The sequence below is a fragment of the Schistocerca piceifrons genome, chromosome 3, assembly GCF_021461385.2.
Source record: "Schistocerca piceifrons isolate TAMUIC-IGC-003096 chromosome 3, iqSchPice1.1, whole genome shotgun sequence".
In the NCBI taxonomy this organism is placed as follows: domain Eukaryota; kingdom Metazoa; phylum Arthropoda; class Insecta; order Orthoptera; family Acrididae; genus Schistocerca; species Schistocerca piceifrons.
In genome coordinates, this window is record NC_060140.1 from 744756167 (window position 1) to 744772421 (window position 16255).

At 40.8% G+C, this 16255-nt stretch overlaps 1 protein-coding gene and 1 non-coding gene across 3 annotated transcripts in view; one reads left to right on the top strand and one right to left on the bottom strand.

The window, feature by feature from the left end:
- LOC124789364 (laccase-6-like) overlaps nt 1–16255 on the top strand; it is a 389375-nt gene that overhangs the window by 31569 nt on the left and 341551 nt on the right. The window lies entirely within an intron of this gene.
- Nucleotides 15653–15727, bottom strand: Trnat-ugu. The gene has a single exon. It is a non-coding gene; the product is annotated as a tRNA-Thr (tRNA).

Sequence of the window (16255 nt, forward strand, 5' to 3'; positions counted from 1 at the left end):
TGGGCGAATCATTTGGCCACTCAGATCGACCTACACGAGTCCTATCGAACATTTATGGTATATAATCGAGAAGTCAGTCGGTGCTCAAAATCCTGCACTGACAACACTTTCGCAATTATGGGCGGCTATAGAGACAGCATGGCTCAATATTTCTGCAAGGGACTTCTAACGCCTTGTTGAGACCGTGCCATGTCCAGTTGCTGCACTATGCCAGGAAAGAGTAGTGGTCCGACATGATACTGGGAGGTGTCGCATGACTTGCTAACTCAGTGTACACCTTTCTCTGTTTCTTCCGGACAAACAGCCAAAGATTCTCTCTGAGAGATCAAAATCACTAGAGGGACGGATGTCGCACATCTTTAACCGCCAGCCGAAAAAAAAGAACATTCAAATGTTTTGTGAAACCATTTGTCTAAAAGTAAGAAATAAAATAGATTACAGAACTATTTGTAGCGCCTGAGCTCGAAATTACGCACAGCAGCAGAGATGCTCATATATTAGTGACGTAAGGAGACCACTGAGTGAAATTCCACCAGACAGTTACCCTATAGTACTCTTTAAAATTAAAGGTTTTCAAGGCAAACATCTAATCTAAATTCTAAGTCAGCACCTCGTTTGCTACACATTATTTAGAACATTCAGAGGCGCTCCATATGTTTCTCAAATTTGTTTCATTTCTTACTTTTAGACAAATCATCATTCCACACAGCAGTCGACTGCTTTTTCCCCATTTTTTTTTGGTTTCAAGTTTTCTTCAGAAAGCACGAAACATAATATATTTAAATATCGGTCGGTATTCTGTTATCGTCAAGAGTATATAGACGAAGGGAAATTAGAAGTTTCAGTTTAAGCTGCGATTTGACATTTTTTGAAACTTCATTTACCACCAGTTGTTCCTGGAACACTTCAATTTTCCCTCAAATCACAATTCAAGTTTTTCTTAATTATCCTGATTACTTTCATGCAATTAAATCTTTTTTTGCGAAACTATAACTCAAGGTGGTCGGTTTGATACTCCAGTTGCCCATTTCTCACTCTTCATTTGGCTATGAAAATTCGGACAAAAATCCATCGCGTAAATTTCTTCAAATCACTAAGTTTTTCTTAATTATTCTGATTACTCTGAATAAGTTAAACATCTTTTTTTTCTAAACCTAGACTTCACGCTGGTCAGTTTGATGCCACGTTTAATAATTTCCCACTTTTCGTTCGTGCTACGACAATTTAGAATAAAATCGATTGTGTAACTTCTAGTAAGTCTTGTTTTCACTCTGCTCTAACATTTGACCAATAATTCAGTATGCCCAAGATAATAGCGGCCTAACAGCAATAACACGCTCATTGTTGCAGAAAAACATCATTTTATTCCAAATAATAAAAATGTTTTAAAAATTAAGATAATCTAAAACTTACATCATAAGCTGAAAATGTTCGCCCTGTGTCTCTATGTATGTTTGCGCTCGTGAAATCACATTCAGACTTAATAGACGGAGGTATGTAACGTCGCATGTTTAGGTTTTCAGTGGCCCAGTAACGATTTGTCTGACTACTCGCGTAACGGGAATGGTGAAACAAAGCTTCATCTCTCATAAATGTCTGGTCAAGTCCGCGATCCACAATCTTGTTAAGCAACCGCGTATAACACTTAACCCTCTTTTCTTTCTCAGCTTGAAGTAATAGCTGAACACATGAAACGCGGTAAGGTTTGAGGTACAAGAACTTAGTACAGAACGATAAGATATACGTATAACATCCGTATCTTGCGAAGACCGTCTGACAGAGCTTTTGGGCTATCAGTAATTTTCTGCAGAAAGTCCGTAATCACAAGCACGCTTAGGATTAGTCATTCCCACTGGGTCGCCACTTTGTTATCCACTTTTTTAATATTACTTTTGGCAGGAATACTGGATGTCTGTATCTATTCATGAAAAATTTCGCAAGTACGGATGTAAGTTTCGACTATAAACACTCTTCTTTCACATAATTGGATATACTTTACCTGACTAACCCAGAGAACGACGAAATTACGGTCAAAGCACTTTGAAGCAACAGCTGAAGCTGTAACAAGAAACCAGGCCCGTCGCGTGACGGAAGGTAGGCTGGCCGGAAAATAGTGAAGTCACGACAAGTTGATGGTTACTGAGCGACACCGCTTTTATCTTAGCCTTTTCTCGATGTCTTTATGATGGTTGCAGTTTCGCGGTATTCTCAACATGTGGGTCTATCTTTCTGCAAAGAAATACAATCATTTTGACTTCAGTCGTCCACTCATTAACTACTGAAATTGAAGGAGAAGACTGTGAGCTCCTTCCTATTTTTATACCTTATTAATTATATCTCATTTATTTCAATTTTTTGCCCGTGATTTTCCACCTAAGCCGCATCACATTAAATTTGGAGTGGGGATATTAACCATAGTTCATATGTAGCATTATAACACTACTTGGTTTGACGCTATTGAATGTATTGGTACTGTTGCTTAGCTTAAATATAACCAACAGGATTAAGCCATTGAAATTAACTTTATAGTTAAAGTATACTTTATATTGTAAATTTTTAATTTTTTTTTTCAAAACACGAAGATAATAATTCCCATGATGAACTCAATCAAACGTGGCAGCTAATAATTGCTCACTTCCACTCATGTACAACCGCTGTGAGAATATAAATCGTATCACACGAAATATTAACGATGGATATTTGTGTGATGTTCACTTTAAAGCCAGTTTGACTGTCAATTTGTGCTACATGCGCACATTCACTGTCGTGCAATACGTCGTCAATGCTTCTCCTTGCCACACATTCGCACTTACACATCTTCATACTTCCTCGAAATACAGAAGTCTCGCTTAGATAGTTGTCTATCGGTGTGGAAGACATGATACCCTTACTACTGTGTGTAAAGTTTTCACCATATTTGAATAACTTTTCGTTCGTAATAAACTGTTTAGATCAAAGGATTAAAGAAAACACAACTTTCAATAATACCCACTTGAAAGGAACACACACACACACATACACACACACACACACACACACACACACACACACACACACACACACACACACACACACACCAGTAATACTTTAAAAAGCTGGATAAAAGAGACCATTTCGTAAATAAAAGTGACACTAGTTTTACTTTGTCGATCGACACATCTGAATGAAACAAAAATAAAGTTTCATTGGTATCTCTGTACCTCGGACCATTGGGGAAATGCAGTAAATCAACAAAGGAGATTGCTTGCAAAATACTCGTGCGAACAATTCTAGAATATTGTTCATACCATATAGGACTGACTTGGGATATTGGACGTATGCGAAGAAGAGCAGAGCGAGTGGTAAGGTTTGCTTGGCCCAGACCGAAGTGTATTGAAATGCTGACAGATCTGAACTGGTAGACGCTTAAGGATACACGCCAACATCCCGCAAAAGCCTACTTACAAAGTTTCGGGAACCAGTTGAAATGTGCCTTTAAGTTAGAATAAATTACATCAAAGAAAGGATCCTTCAGTTATGCGACACTTAAAGATACGAGTAATTCAAAAGTTTCGCTTATACATTTCGCAGCGTCATTAACGCACAGTCAGATATCAATACGATTGATTCTCATTACCTGCTTAGTTGCTGATAAAAGAAAAAATTATTAGAATCTTAAATAAATTCACTCCTTTTCTCCCAGTGCTGGATGTTCAGACCAATGCGTCGTTGTTCATAGACTGTTTGAGCGTGAAATTTCGATACTATTCTCACACACCGAAAATGTAAGAAAATAAAGAAAATTAAATTGTTGGACTTTGTCTCTACAAAAGTAGGATCTTTCTTTGACGCAGTGTTCAGAAAAAGGTCAAACATGAAACTCAAATCGTTTCGTTATTGGACAACGGCGGTTGCAATCCTGTTGAAATCGGTCTCCTGTGAAATAATAATTTACAATTTTGACTAGTGAAACACCTCTACACAATTTATTAAGTAATTATTCAAAAAATGCTTTTTCTTGATCGACACTTACGATATAGTAGTAACCAAAATGATGTCACAGAATCAAGTGATACACAAATGCTGTCGCGACAAAAGAAGAAAATAGAATTTCACTGTTATAAAAGATAAAGATATACAAGCAGCATCTTAGAATGTACAAACTAATCTCTGCATTATAATTCCTTGACATCACGTAATTGAGGATTACATTGTGAGTTCTACATATGTTTTATAACTTTTCAAATAAAGAAAAAGGTAGTGTTACACAGTATTAAGTGACGAATCTAGCACCATACTACGTATGACCATGTAGAGATCACGAGTAAACTGAATACCACACGCACAGAGGCATCCATGCATTCGTTGCCCCCACGCTCCATATGAGAATGGAACGGGAAGAAACATGGTACAATGGAAAGTACCCTCTTTCATTCACTTTGCAATGGTTCAATGGCTATGGTTTTAGATGAATATATCGAGAAATCTACTTCTCGCCCACAATGTTCGAAAAAAGTACTTAGTAACAAATTTTTGTCTAAAAGTCATAATTCCATTTCCTACATGCCTTCAAATATCTTCCTCGCGTTCTTAACTACTTGTGTTAATTGAACATAGCCTCTTCTCTGCGTTCATCTCTGTTGTCACCATGGCGATGGATTCGCTTATTCCTGTCCGGTCATTCAGAACTACAAGGGGAGAGGGGGTGGGTGGCGGGACAAAAGTATGGATACAGCATAAACACGACACATTACTATGCCTAATACAGTGTAGGAAACTTGTTGACATTCAAAACTGCTTCCAGTCTTCTCGGAATGGGTAAATACAACTCCTGTATGGGATTGAAGGTAATATTATACCATTCTTCCTGCAAAATAGTGGCAAATTCAGAAAACAATGATGGAGGTGGATAAGGATCGCGCACCCTTGTCTTCAAAGTAGACCACAGAGGCACAGTAATATTGAGGTCTAGTGACTGTGGCGGCCATGGGCGATGTGACAATTCATCCTGGTGCTCACAAAATCAGTGAACAGAGGCCCTATCGTCTTTGAACACATCATCACCATTGGAGAACGAGCATCCTACCATGCGATGGACCTGATCAGTTAAAATGGTCATGTAGTCTTTGCACTAATGCGACCTTGCATGGTAACCAATTGGGTCCGTTGAATACCATGATATGGCTGTCCAGATCATCACCCAAACCTCGCATTCATTCAGTATTGGGACGTAAACTCGGCCAGAAGTTGCAAACAGTGTGCATCGAGAGTCATACAGACAAAAGACATTATTCGATTGCTCCGCAGTCGAGTTTTAATGACTTTGGAACCACGTTTTTCTGTTAAGGACATTTGATAAAACGATGCGTGGATTTGAAATTCCAGCCAGCCCTATAATTCCCAGCTTATGAAGCTCTCTTCGCGTAGTTTTGGTGTTGACAGGCTTCGCTAGTGCGACAGTCATTTCTGCATTTACTTTGCAGCTGTCGTCCTCACATTTTTCCTCATAATCATCTACATGATCGTCAGTCATCCTTCAACACAAACTTCCGTCGGTGTTGTGACTTAGCGGATGTTGTTTTCCCGCTTTCCCTGTATGGTGCCTCTTGAAACATGAACATTTCGATTACCTTCATTACGGAAACACCCATCACATGAGCACCAACAATTTTCCCACGGTGGAATTCGCTTAGCTCCGACATAATGCACTCACAACTACACAGAACTCTGTTTTGACAGTGACTGGAACTTTCAACGTGTTGAGGACAATACGCAGGTGCCGTCAGTAATCAAACACAACAGCGCAACCCACAAGCTTCGCTAGTATCCGCATTTAGGTTCAACCTCTCTGTAGCTATCTCGAGGTTGCTCTAATGCTGGGATCGTTCCCCTGCAAATGACGAGCCCGATCCTTATCCTGTATGAGCTTTTGTTCCGTCTCTAATGATCTCGTTGACCACGACACGCCAAACGCTAACCTTCCTTCTCATGACGGCTAACTGCTTAGCTTCTGTTGACTTACTCTGGTTGCATAGAATAAGCCACTAATAACCTTCGTTGAGTTACCTCGTCACAGGACGAGATACGGCGGAACCGGCCTCATTGCATTGGTGACGGCGCGCCTGTCTGCTCTTTGAGAGAACGACGCAGACGAGTGCGTGTGTTGCGCCGTACCCAGCTTTCTCTCATACCGAATTACGGAACGCAGTTACTCTGCGCTCCTTTCGCGAAATTGTCGAATCATGTTTTTCACTGTAGAAGCCATTGCTGTTAGCCACACTATAACTGATACAGTGCCAGTTGGCCAAAAGTGTTTCACGTCTCGTGTAGTTTTGATTTCTGTGCTCGCAAAGAGAAATTGAAGTGTCTGATATAGAAATTCCGCTTTGCGAAAATCTCTATGGATTTAGCTTCCTTCCATCCTTACATGTTGCAACACATTACATTCTGTCTTCGATTGGTTTGCAATGTACTGATCTGCCAAAAAACTTTGACAAAACGCAGTGTTTCTTTAAATATAGTTCTTATAAATAAGAATTTAAAAAAATCTTAGGTGATCGAAAAGCACATTTCATATTTTGCGGAAATATGATGTGAAATGTGTTTTTCGACCACCTTCTAAGATTAAGGCCCTGTTGGCGTCCGTAAAATATGATCTTGGTTTGCATAAGGCAGGTGTCTATCGTATTCCTTGCAGTTGTGGCTTGTCATATTGGTCAGACAATCAGGACTGTGAAAGACCCGTGTATTGAACATAAGCGTCACATACGCTTACAACAGCCGAGCAAATCCGCTATTGCAGAACATTGCCTTGACACCGGTCATCCTATGGAATACAACAACACGGAGATTCTGGTTTGCACTTCCAGCTATTGGGATAGTGTTAGTATGGAAGCTGTTGAAATCAAACTATCAAGCAACCTTATAAACAGAGATGGTGGATTTTATTTAAATGCTGCTTCGAATCCGGCTCTGTCTCTCATCAGAAAACACAAGGACAGAATTAGTGCTACCTCACCTGTTGATTAATAGTCACTATCGATATTTCTGATGTTGGTTATCTTTGGTTGTGTGTTGACTCTGCGGTTACTTCTTCTGTGTGTAGTATCTTCCTTGTTTCTCCTCTGTGAACCGAGGTATTAAATTCCCTTGCACATTGCTTCCTCCTTGCAGTTGTGCCTTGAGAATGTCGAAATATTGGCGGTGGTCGACGACGCCATCCGGCAGCAAACTCGTAAGTTAGTTGAACATTTGAGAACCGGTGCCGGCCGCGGTGGTCTAGCGGTTCTAGGCGCTCAGTCCGGAACCGCGCGACTGCTACGGTCGCAGGTTCGAATCCTGCCTCGGGCATGGATGTGTGTGATGTCCTTAGGTTAGTTAGGTTTAAGTAGTTCTAAGTTCTAGGGAACTGATGACCACAGATGTTAAGTCCCATAGAGCTCAGAGCCATTTGAACCATTTGAGAACCGGTATTTGAAGCTGACTGCCGAACGATTCTACTGCAGCCAACATACACTGCGAGTAAGGACCACGAAGGTAAGATTCGAGAAATCAGGGCTCATACAGAGGCATATAGATAATCGTTTTTCACTCGCTCTATTCACGAGTGGAACAGAAAAGGAAATGACTGATAGTGGTACAGGGTACCCTCCGCCCCGCTCCGCACGGTGGCTTACGGAGTATCTATAGAGATGTAGATGGTATCTTGTGGCAGCAGTAGTAATCACCGGTTACATTCAGTAACGGTGGAGAGCCTCGCTTCAGGTGGTACGACAGGGACACTGCAATATGCGAATAATTGATCTTTTTACTCGTCCTTACATTGGCATTAGCGCAGCAGAAAACCCAGAGTCTGCAAAAAGGTAGCGTGATCATATTTCTGGGAGTCGCAGCTGGGACCAATTTTATAAATCCTCACTGTACTGAATGCAACAGTGCTCTGTAACTGTGTACATTATTAAATCTTATAACGAAATAAATATTAGGCGCCAAATGATAAAATAACTAATACAATCTAAAACATACACACATTCATAGTTACTGTATAATTATAATACGCTTAAATGTTAATAGTCAGTAAACACAACACAGTATAGATTTTAAGACTCAGATATTCATACCTCCTTACTTCTGCGATGAATGAATCTGACTCACCAAATATGTGCTACCGTTTAAGTTCAATAAGTAATAGAATTTCTAAGAATTATATGTGATAAATTAACTTTCTCCGTCATTATTGCTTTCAAAGTCTCTACTACCGTTTCAGTTTTCCGTATCTTATTCATCAATGAAAACACAAGCTTGTATGCTGCATTTGTACCGAGAATAAATAACACGAACAATGTTAGAAATATTTTCTTAAAATATTTGTGGAACAGTTATACCCAAAACATATGAGCTACTTATTTTTCTATGCTCTATTTCTCTATTTGCTGAAATGCAACAAACTGCTGCATATTAATGCGCTGTAGCAACAAGTCATTATCATTAATTTTACAGCTGGGAACATATTTTTAAGAGACTCGTGACATTTATGTACCTCTTCCTATGTGGGTACCATAGTGCAAAAGAATCCATGTAGTCTGAAAATGCATTAAATGATCCGTCCATTATTAATGTATTGTGCGTTGCTAAAATAAAACTCACACACGGTTTCAGTGAACTTTATGTACCCCTCAGATTTGTGTGGCATGTATCTGGTTTTTACCTTTTGTCATATTCATTCTTAAAACATGAAGCGCTTCTCCAACCTCTAAATCTGTAACATGCGTTTCTTCTACCTTCAATACTGTCTCATGAAATGTCCTACACCACTCATGCCAACAAAATACAAGTGAAAGCATTAGGGCTACCACTAAGCAAATCCAGCACATTAACACCAGTTTCAGCTCAAATGTTACCGAAGATCTCGAACTTCAACGAGTCATCAAGCAGGCCGTATGAACGCATTTCACAATACAGCGAGTCGTTGTATTCCAGATTAGGGATTCGATATTAAAATAAAGTATAGATACTTGCTGGAAATATAAAAAAGTTATATGTTGAGACCTCACATGACCGAGAATTTTATTTAATTTCTAAGAACCGGAACAGTTAGGATGAGGAAGCTGTTCTGGCCAGATCAGGACGTCTGGTCCCCTATTCATTGAATGTATAACCAGACTATATAATTTTATTTATTGACTGTTAATATGTTGTTTAAAAGTTTCCTGTGGGTGATATACCACGTTGTATGTAAAGCCCTCTAGTGGTTAAGTTCTTAAGATCGGTGCACGTCTAAATAACATCCTGGCGGCCGACCCAACAGAGGGCGCTGATCATTGACCAGTCCTTTTTCCAGCTGTCATATAGACATTTTATCTTTCATAGGCAATTTATAGGTTGCTACAGGCAATTTAATAAGCATATTAATTGTTGACCGTAAATTCACCATAAAAAGGATCGGTCGTATTCCATTCATATATTTACTTTTAATAATTATATGTAGGTAACTGTATTCGTCTTTTAATGTATCACGATTTAGTTTCTATGATAGTTATCAATTTTAAAAGTTTGCTACATGTATTTTACATAATGTTTTTATCAGATTGTTTTTTGCTTAAATGATGACTACATCTAAGCCGACAGTAGCGACATCTAGGGATGATGTAGGCAAACAGATTCCTGGTAGCTACTGTACTTCAGTAGCCAGTTGCAATAATGACTGTGTGAACGATGCGGCCTATTCTACACCTTATTTTAGATGTATATGACGGTGCTATGCTGATTATATTTATATGTTTTGACGATGCCATTATGGCCTTATCACTTTAGGACACGGTGTAAAAAAAGGTACGTTTTACCGTATTTTCTGTAAATCTCCCTGGTTGTATTGCTGTATTATGTTGAGACACACTGCTCACTAGGTGTATATATTTGTATATTATAGATCTGAGGATGGTCATTACGGACTGAAACCGGTCATCGTGTAAAGAATTCATATTTTGATCAAAGACTGGAATAAAAAACATTTGACAGTATTGGATCACTGTTTGTATATGCGACCATGTCGCAGTTGGTGAAAAAAAAAACAAAAAAAAGGTTGTTCCCACTTTGCATCCCACTGTCTGTACTAAGTACACAGGTGGCCAGGGCGGTACAAGTGTCCCCTCTCGTCCGCCCCTTTCTACCCCCCCCCCCTTTCTCTCTTGCCGTTGCGTATGACGTCAAACTAAAATGGAAAATTGAAATGGCAACAATGTAGTTACAATAAGGAAAACATTGTATGTGTCCTACTTCTGCTGTACGATTTCGTCCAGCGGATATTTTCACGTAAGATGATTACAGTATGCCGAGAAGAAAGGCACTGCCGCTCGATGGCAGATACGTCGTCCCGGGCCTTCGAGGAGCGCTGATCCAAAAATCTGTGGCATAAGTCGTAATTCGGCAGCGGAGTGTCGAGCTTGGGAGAAAGTTCTGCCTTCTTACGCGACGCGTTACGCCACTGCCAGCAATCGCACAGGGCTTTCTAAGGCAGGCGAACTAGTACCGTGACTGACACGTAATCACCAGCACGAGATCTTACGTCAAATGGGGGAGGCCTCAAGACGAGAGAAGCAGTCAAAAACCTGCTGCTAGGTCTGCATAATGCTCGGCAAGCCACTGTAGAGTACATGGCATAGGTCCATCGTACAGTTTCCTTTTCGATCTCATTCGCGTATTCACCGAGGGAAAACGATCGCCTCAATGCCTCAAAGTCATCTTATAAAAAATTTCTTTACATTTAATCATCCTGATTATAGGTGAACTACAGGGTGGCAGGAAAGATGCTACGCAGTTACAACATAATTGTGTTGGCTATACAGGTCTGAAACCACTTAATTTGATTGAAAAACAGTTTCTGCAGATCTGATTGTGATATTCTTCTCATATATGCAGTTATTTCAGTTCTTAAGTCACAGTGTGCGTAGTCCATTGGCAGCCACCACAGATTTTGCTGCTGCCCAAAGAAAAAAGCCCGGTGGAGTAAGCAGCCTCTGTGGCCGAGCGGTTGTAGGCGCTTCAGTCCGGAACCGCGCTGCTGCTACGGTCGCAGGTTCGAATCCTGCCTCGGGCATGGATGTGTGTGATGTTCTTAGTTAGGTTTAAGTAGTTCTAAGTCTACGTGACGATGACCTCAGATGTTAAGTCCCACAGTGCTCAGAGCCATTTGAACCGGTGGAGTAAAGACCGGCGAGTGAGGGGGTCATAGGATTTTTGAGACGACACGGTGCCAAAAAGCTCTACCAGAAGCCGCATAGTGTTGTTAGCTGTGTGCGCAGTAGTGCTGTCTTGTTGAAATCGTTAATAGTTGATTTCTTCTTCCTTTATCTGGTCAGTGAAATCATATGTCATTAAATTATAAAATTCACTGTGCAGGGTTTCTTCAAAAAATAAAAGTCCAATAAATGCACCGTCTGAATATTGCCACCCACACTCCAATTTTCTGAGCATGCAATAGAGTTTCAAGCACACCATGAAGATTCTCCGTTGACCACAATCACCTCGAGAATATCAGTGGTATTCATCTTAATGAAAGCATTTACAGTGACGGATTCACTTTTCATGTACGCATCTTTCAGTGGTGTCACTTTATACGGGAACAGTTTCACTGAGATATTTTTTATTTTTGACTCAATCACTTTTGACACAATCATAAAAAAGTGAGTCAAAAATAAAAAATGCCTCAGTCACCGTCTCCGCAAATGCATTGTTGTTTTTTTCCGAAAACAGTTTCAGGGTCCCGCTTTATACTCGGTTGCAAGCCCTATATCTTTTTCTTGTGGCAACTTATGCAGTGATTTTCCTGGGATTTGCTGAATAGAATCAGAAATATCTAATAACTTCTGTTCGTTTAGTCTAGGAGGTCCTCCAGTTCGTTCGGCATCCAACACTCAGCCTGTCTCTCGAAATTTCTCAACAAGTCGACGGACCGCATTACGAATGCGCCATATTTAAAAAAAAATTGACATCTAAACACTACACATCGAATTCAGTAGCTTTCATCAACTAAATCAAACAACTGAATGTTACGGAACACAGAAGGAATTTAAAAACAACCGCGTGTCTATGAGGGGGTTGATTTGGTGGAGGAGACCAGACAGCGAGGTCATCGGTCACATTGGCTTAGGGAAGGATGGGGAAGGAAGTCGGCCGTGCCTTTTCAAAGAAACCGTCCCGGCATTTGCCTGAACCAATTTAGGGAAATCACGGAAAACCTGAATCAGGATGACCGGACGCGGGATTACATCGTCGTCCTCCCGAATGCGAGTGCAGTGTGCTAACCACTGCGCCACCTGGCTCGGTGTATCTATGAAAAAACAATTCTGCCAACTTGTGCTCTGTCAACTTTGTTTCATCTTCAAATAAATTCTCGTATTTCTCATTTCGTTGTCCGCGCGTAAAGCGTCCGTGCTTTGGCACGAAAGTCGGCGCTTGTTGTGACTCGAGATTTTATATCGCACTATGTCCTCACACCTATGCAGTAATCTTTGCATAACAATCGAATAAAGTCAGGAATTTTTGCCCTTAGTGATAACTTTATTTACTTCAAAATAACTATCCTTTTGTTACAAGGGGGGGGGGGGGGGCAGTGCTGCATTGAAACAGTTATGAATGCATTAATTGTCGTCCTCGTACAAAACATACTCGAACCTAATGTGTGATTTTTGCTTTTCATCATTTAGTCTTTACCCTTAAAGGGTGCGTTTGAAACAATAAAAGCGTACAACAGCATCCTCTGTCGCTGCGTTGACGCTTCTGTATGCATACCAGTGGAAAGGAGTTTCCCGGGTTGCATACACAAAGTTGCGCAGGCGAACGGCGGATTCCATCGAGGACAGATTGCGTAATGTCACTATCCGTTGGATGGTAGCTTTATGAACTGGGGCAGTTCCAGGCAGAGACACGGGTCGAGGACGGTGGTGCAACTGCCCTCAGGTCTTCTCGATATAGATGTATTCTTTAATCTTGTCTTAAGTACCAGAATGGCATAGTGTTGGAAGTGACGGGGCTCTCCACTATGACAAAAAATGAATTCAGTCGTAGCCTGGATGGAATCTTCAATTTAAAAAAAATGGTTATAAAGCAGCTGCAGATACGATTTGCTACAGATATGAACAGTTTATGAATAGTACAAAATAATAAATAATATGTTGAATTGGTAAAGGGATCATGGGTCTTTACCAGGATAATGTAAACATGTGTTTTTAGTATAACTGCTAAACCCGAAATCCACCGACAAGATATCGGAGGTTGTTCAGGACCTTTTTATTAGTATTTTGGTGTAAGGGGCTTTTAGTCGCAGAGGCTTACTGGAGTATTTGCATTTCGTTTGATCTCTTATCCCACTTGTACTTGAATCGGCTAGTTGGAGAAAGGGTCATGTCCCAAGAAAGAAAATTTTTCAGGAGACACAAAAAACTGTTTTGCTACGCAACGGGTTTAAGCATGGAGTCGTGGAGTTGATTTGCAGCAGTTGGCCCCTAGGGGGTAACAATGTACACCTTTGCCACATACTTTACCCATCAACTGCGGTCAGTAATAGAGTTTGACTCTACTGGAGATGAGCCCTTTCCAAATCTGATGATGTTGATGAGGTAACTAGCGTTCTGTCTGCAGCGAAAGTATTGTGTTACGCAAGTTTATATTATTCATATTCGCTATAGCAATAAAACAGTGTGTTACGAGACTACAGGTTTATTCGTAATGTACTCAAGATACAGTCGCAATCAGAACACAGCAAAGCGGACAACGGTGGATGTGCTTCATCTTTATCTTGTCCATTCTTCGTTGACAAGGAAGGATGGACCAATGACAAGCACTAGCAACTGACAAGCACTGTTATTAAATGGTTTCTACTCGTTAGGTATGTTTCTTTTTATTGCAACAGGTTCGCTATAATCTTATTTAGATGGACATAGCCACATTCTACCTCAATACCCTTCTAACAAGCACTTGTGTTGCAGGGACGTGACACACTTTACAAAGCGATGCGTTCAGATATAAAGATCTGTTATCTCCGGTGAGCGGATTATGAAAGAAATGGTGGACATGACCCCTTTTTCAACTCATCGATAAAATTGAATTTTTATTGCAGTGGAAGTACCTGAACGACAGTGCAGATGTCGACGGTATACGCTGTGTCTCTTGTTTGAAAAAAAAACTTGTCCACTCACTAACGGTTTTTGCTGTTCCGTTCTGCCTTGAGTTTGTTTTCCTAGAGAGTTAGTTGTACGTCAATAGTGATAAACAGCAATACGAATATTTTTACATATGGAGACCTGATTGATATACACCTCGTGTATTGGTCCACTGAATGCTATGGAAGAGCTGAACAATGATGCTTTGCTGAGTTTTCATCACAGCAAAGGCAACCTCATCACAGTAGTTTTGCATCTGAGTGTTGTTTCACAACTCTGTATTCGGTGCTGTACGTTTTGTGATAGCATCGTACAGACTTTACATTGTTATGAAAGTAATATCACAGAAACAAAAATAATTGTAGTAACAACCTAAATGACTCATACTTACATGATTATAATGAGCCACTGGAAATCACGGGTCCCTTGTACTAAAATACTCTCTGAACAACATCCGAAGTTTTGTCAGTGTATTTCGTGTTGACACTGTGTACAATCTAACTGCAGAAATACAGGGTATTCGGAAATTCCCGCTACAAACTTCTAGGACTTGTAGAGGACAGCGAGTACATAAACAGGGTTATTCTAAATGATGGACCCATTTTCAAAAATTCGTATGTATTCAAGTACAAGTCCAAAATCAACAAGCTTTATACCAATTAAAAGAGTAAGTTCCAAAGTTTTTGGCGGGCGACGGTGGGCGGGCGGTAATGGTTTCAGAAGCGGCCGGTAGAGTTCGCGCGGCAATATGTCAGTCATTCCGTTTCACTGTCAGTTGTGAGTGAGATGTCGACTGTGGAGCAAACGTTCTCTAAGTACTTGAGTTCGCGAAAAGTGAGTCGCAAATTTCAGTGCAGCGGGCGTTTCGTACCAAATTCGGTATTCAACCACCAGCTCGCAAAAGCGTTAGCTGTTGGTTTAAGCAATTTAAACAGACTGGAAGTGTGAGCAAAGATAAAAGCACAGAGGATGATGTCTGACGGATTCGAGAAAGTTTTGTGCGCAGTCGCAGTAAGTCTACCAATAGAACTAGTCAAGAACTTGGAATACCCCAACCAACTGTATGGAAAGTTCTGAGACAGAGTTTGATATACTAGCCCTACCGATTACAACTTGGTGCAGACTGTCAACTCCATTGACAAAGAGAAGCGTCTCGCATTTAATGGTTATGTGTTAGCAAAGATGGAGGATGACGTATTTCTAAAGCGTGTCATTTTTAGCGATGAAGCGACATTCCATCTTAGTTGAAAAGTCAGAAGACACAATGTTAGCATATGGGGTTTGGAAAATCCACATTCACGATTGCAGCACGAAAGAGACTCATCGAAGATCAACGTGTTCTGTGCCGTATCCCGTACAAAGGTTTATGGACCACATGAAGATGGTATCTGTTCCCGTCAGAACAGATGCCATTGATGACCGTGCAGCTTCTCTAGAATGAAATAATTAAATTGAATCCTCTAGCTGCCGACAGGTGTTGTTGATATACATCAATGGGGACAGCTGAAAATGTGTGCCCCGACCGGGACTCGAACTCGGGATCTCCTGCTTACATGGCAGACGCTCTATCCATCTGAGCCACCGAGGGCACAGAAGGACAGTGCGACTGCAAGGACTTATCCCTTGCACGCTTCCCGTGAGACCCCACTTTCCCAACTGTGCGCAGCCTCCATTCGTAGTGTTCCTAATATATATTTGCCCATTCACTCATTACTCGCACCCAACTAAGCTGACGAGTCCAGTAAGAGTTCGGGCAAAGGGTACGCATTCGTACAGGAGGAGGTCAATGGCCGGGTAACCTTTAGCTATATGAAGATCGTATCTGTTCCCGACAGAACAGATACCATTGATGACCGTGCAGCTTCTCTAGAATGAAAGGATAATTAAATCGAAACCCTTAGCTGCCGACAGGTGTTGTTGATATACATCAGTGGGGACAGCTGAAAATGTGTGCCCCGACGGGGACTCGAACCCGGGATCTCCTGCTTACATGGTAGACGCTCTATACATATGATCCATCATTTTTCTTTGCGGAAAGAACTGTGATGGGAATCACGTACCTGGACATGTTGGAAAAATGGCTGTTCCCTCAAGTCATGGAAGATTTCCAGGACTTC